We start from the raw sequence: 4870 nt of genomic DNA on the forward strand, positions 1-4870 counted from the left end.
TCGTTTACCTTCCATGTTTCCAGCATCCGGTCTGTGACGATTTCGTCTACGGCATCGATCGCCTTGTCGAAGTGTTCGACATTAATCGCAGCAGCGATGAGAGTGATTGCTATCAAGAGATGTTGGAAGCTGTTCATTTTGACTGCGACCCGCTGGCGACGAGCTCCAGCGATGACGAGTTCACCGTGGTCACCGTCGTCCGGGAATGTCTCGCAGGCGCATGCAGGGTGGAAGGTCAACCGGCCGGAGGGCGAGAGCGAGAATTGCTTTCAGTTTACCGAGCTGTTTGAGCGGTTTTGTTCGGACCGCGACGAGAAGAGCTTGGGCGATCATGGGGGCGCCTAGAATGAGAGTGTTCATGGTCACGTGGTTTATGGACACCATGGTGTGACTAACTTGAGCAGTGTTGCCTGGTCGCCAGATGAAAATTATAAAAATTCGTAAATTGAATATTGCAATTATCAGAGCTCTAAAAATTGCGTAACTTGGTGTATATGCTAAGTAGCCTATGAGCATTCCATTTCAAGAATAATCTATCCGTTTAATTTTCGTGTCATAACCCCTTTAAGGAGAATGCAGGCATTGGTGTTCCAAGCGCCGCATGTGCTGGCCTCAGCAAATGGTAACTTTTCTAAAGAAAAAGCCTGAAACAAATGGCATCTTGCACGCGCGTTCGTCAGCGCTCTATAACGTCGGCTTAAAAAAGAAAAAAAAATTAAAGGTTTACAATTTTTGTAATGCCGAATTAGAGCGCAGCTCTTGAGGAGGAGAGGAGGGCATGCACCTCCCCCTCGCCTGCTGCCCTCCCATTTAGCCGGTTAGGTTTCCCCATTAAATTTAGGGGGACAATTTCCCATAATGCGACACGCGTGGTTACGTTGACGACTATCAGCCCAGAAACGAATGCCCAAGAGCTGCACTCCAAAATCTTTTAATATAGGTAACGTCATGTTCCCAAACTTTCGTGTTCTATCCCAACCCCCAGCGTTCTGTTTTCAGAGTTTGAGCTTTCTGCGATGCAGTTTGTTTACCCATAGCCAAAACCAGCGGCGTATAACGGGGGGGGCCGGGGGGCTGTGGGCCCCGGGTACCAGGAGTCCCAGTCACGATGGGGGGGTGCCACTTATGGCGGAAATCCCCCCGGCTTGACTGGTTCGTAAGTGGCAAAGAATGTGTAGACGCATGAGGTCACCACTCTTCCATCATGAACGTGTCTGGTGCAGAGTCGAAAAACTGGCTTGGCTCGCGCGAAGACCATCGCGCACTGGCGGAAAAAACAAGCGCGGAAAGTGCGGGAGCACTCGAGAAAGAGCTGTGCCCGGGCACGCCGAGCCAACGCCACCTAGTCTACGCCAAACCCGGCGCAACACGACGCTGGCTTGCGCCGACCACAGCCGCACTGCGCCGAGACAGCAAGAGAAGGCGCCAGACGAAGAAAGAAATCACACGAAGGTCTTACACAAAAACTTGGAATGCAAAGCAGTTTCTAGAATTTATTGCCAAATGGAGCTTTTTCGAGACCCTTCCAAACCTGACTGTTATATTTCGCTTGTTCCTCACCATTTGTGTTTCAGTTGCCTCATGCGAAAGGAACTTTTCCAAGCTAAATCTAATCAAAACGTCTCTGCGCGCCACCATGAGCGATGAAAGGCTCTCAAACCTGTCGATACTGTCCATAAAAGAAGAACGTGTCAAAAACATAACTTTTACAACAGTAATCAGTAACTTTGCAGAAGCCAAGTGTCGGCAAAAGAACTTATGAAGAAATTGAATGTTCAGCTTTCGTTACACAAATGCTCAATATAAAAAAAAACTTCCATGTGTCCTCATTATGTGTACATAGTTAAATAAAATTTAAAAAAAAACACTGTTTGCTGGCTAACCCTCTATTTATTATTTCGTTATCGCTGCGTGACCTCGCGTTGCGGTTATGGCTTTTAGCTTTGCGGTCTTGAGGGGGGGAGGTGGCAAAAGACCTAAAGGCCCCGGGTGCCAGATGGCCTAGCTACGCCACTGGCCAAAACACACCATTCTCTTTTTGCGGCATTATGTTTTTTCTATCTTCCGAACAACATGCAGTTAATGAAAAATTTTCTTTCATTTCGAGATTTCCATAGCTAAAAAGGCACGAGCACACGTCCCAAAAGTGCCTCGGTTAACAGTTTTGCCATGTGGAGAGCAAGCTTGTCTGCTTCTTGCACAGGTGTTGCCGATCATGTCCAGAACACCAAACTCTTATTAACCAATTTAAAAAAAAATATTGGGTAGATCTCAAGGCATCTGGCGTTAAGGTCTACTTATCCCTTCACTCAAAGCCAATGAGAGCTCGGCATCATTCTGACGTCACCGCAACTCCTGTGAAATCACGAGATGACTTGCTCTCCTTGCCATACAAGAAGAGACCACTTTCTGGTGGCAGGGCAAACGTTTACTAGACCAGAGTTTGGTAGTTGTGCGACGACAGGGAAGATGTGCCTTCTTGTACAGGCGCAGAAATATGCTCGTCTATATGTAGATTAAAAAGGCACATGCCTGCAGCCCTGCCCCCCCTAACACTCTGGGAGGGTTGACAAAATGTCTGGAGAAATGTCCAAAGCATACAAATGTATGAAACAAACATGCCTCTAAGATGTTCAAGGCGTACCCGCAGGTAACCATCAATATGTCTGCAGCAAATACCATACTTTCTGTACAATGTACGAGCAGTCTGGAGAGCAAGTCGTCCGCTTCTTCCACAGGGGTTGCGATGATGTCAGAACGCCGAGCTCCAATTGGCTTCGATTGAAAGGACAGTGGGTAGACCTCTAGGCTAGATGCCTTGAGGTCTACCATTTCTTTTTTCAATCGGCCAATAAGAGCTCGGCGTTTTGACATCATTGATATTCCTGTGCAAGCAGCAGACAAACTTGCGCTCTGCATAGGATTATCAAGTGTGAACGACAAGCAATTGACGGTATGTGCAGCAAGCACGGCGGAAACTTGAAGCCGTCGGGTTCTCAAAATGAATACCGTCAGAGTAGGCCGTAGAATGTTACTCTCATCTCCGTCATTAAATCAGAATGAAAACAAAGGACTCCGATCCTACTAAAACATTACGGTGTTTGTTTGACCATTTGTGGCTTGCCACAGCGACATTTTTGTCCTGTAATTCTAGACTAGCTCCTAAGTAAAAATGTCTTTACTCCTCCACTCAAGATAGGGTTAGACACCTTTCAAAGCAGCTCTGTAGACGCCCACGCTTAATGTAGTACACATTTCAAACACCAAGTTGTCTGCTCCTTGCACAGGAGTTGCGGTGATGTCAGCACGTCAAGCTCTCATTGACTTTGATTGAAAGGATAGCGGGTAGACCTTAATGCTAGATGCCTCAAGGCCTACCCAGTATTTTAAGAGTGCAGCTCTTAGCTGCCCGTTCCTGGGTCGAGCGGCGTCACCGTAACCACACACATTGCAATATGGGATGTTTCCCCGCTAAGTTAGCGGGGAAATTTTCTCGCTAAATTTAGCGGGAAAGTTTTCTCACTAAATTTAGCAGGAAAATTTCCCCACTAACTTTAGCGGATTAAAGGGATACTATAACAAAATTTCAGTGCTTATTTTATGGTCTATATGTGTTCAAAGGAGCAATATCACATTGAACACACCAATATTTTGTTATAAAAGTCACGAAAAGGAATTTTAAAATGAATTAAACGATTAGCAAGGAGCACCTGGTGGACGTCGCTAAAGCCTCGATTGGAATGCCAGTCTAGGAACCTTGACAGCTAGTGACGAGTGTCTCGCCTCCGGCCACGACGAGGGAAGAGGGGAAGAAGGAACTCCCTTCTTCCCGAGAATCCCTTTTGTGTGTTCCAGAAGTAGCTATTGTCCCCCTACAAGATTATAAAAGATTAACCAGTCACTCAAAATTCATACAAAAGAAGCCGCTTCGGTGGCTGGAACGACTAGGCTATCCTCTCGACGTCAGTTTCCGCGTAGCTTTGCCCGTCCCGAGACGACCTACGTCATGATTGTGTCCAATGTCACGTGCTCCAAGCTGGGCCTTCTCCGACCGCTTGCTAGAGTGGCCAGTTTAAAACAAGAAATACAGCCACCAGGCTCAAAATACAAACGTGCGATTGTCATTTATGGATATTGTGGATCATATTCAACCTATTATTGAACACGACGGATATATTTCAAATTTCGTTGAAGTATCCCTTCAAGTTTCCCGCTAAATTATGTGGGAAAATTGACGTCGCGCGATCTCAACTCCAATTCAGTTTCCCTGGTAAATTTGGCGGGGAAAATGATGTCACGACTTCGTGTCACGTCACCCATGAACAAATTTAGCGACGGGAAAGGAGGGGGAAAGGAGTAAGAGGGGGCGTATCCTCCCCTGCTCTTGCTCAAAGACTGATCTAGTTTCGCTGTAGAGATCTGTAAATGTCCCCCTTTTTTTTTTTTTAATCGGTCAACAAGAGCTTGGCATTCAGCCATCATCACAACCCCTGTGCAAGAGGCAAACTTTCACTCTGCATTGCCTAGAAACAGTAAATAAGCTATGCTTCGGGTATGGGCACTTCAATTCAAGGATTTTCTAGTAGCCGCCACTATATTTTGGGACTTCGTGCAGAGTTTGACTTTCTAGTTTTCCGAGAACGGTGCGAGTTTCCGCAGTCTGCTACCGTTTCAGCAATTTTGGAGGACTGGAAGTTTTCTGCGACTTCAGAGAAAGCAGTAGGCAATGGGCAACAACACTCTGAAGCGTGGCTTAGTCGGCATCTCTAGGTGCCCCCGTACACAACTTGATCTAAAAAAAAAAAAATCTTTCAACTTGACTTTGTAGCAAAAAGAAATCAGTGACAGAAAACGGCAAGAGGTGCAAGAG

The sequence above is a fragment of the Ixodes scapularis genome, unplaced genomic scaffold (genome assembly GCF_016920785.2).
Source record: "Ixodes scapularis isolate PalLabHiFi unplaced genomic scaffold, ASM1692078v2 PGA_scaffold6__148_contigs__length_123643588, whole genome shotgun sequence".
Classification (NCBI taxonomy): Eukaryota; Metazoa; Arthropoda; class Arachnida; order Ixodida; family Ixodidae; genus Ixodes; species Ixodes scapularis.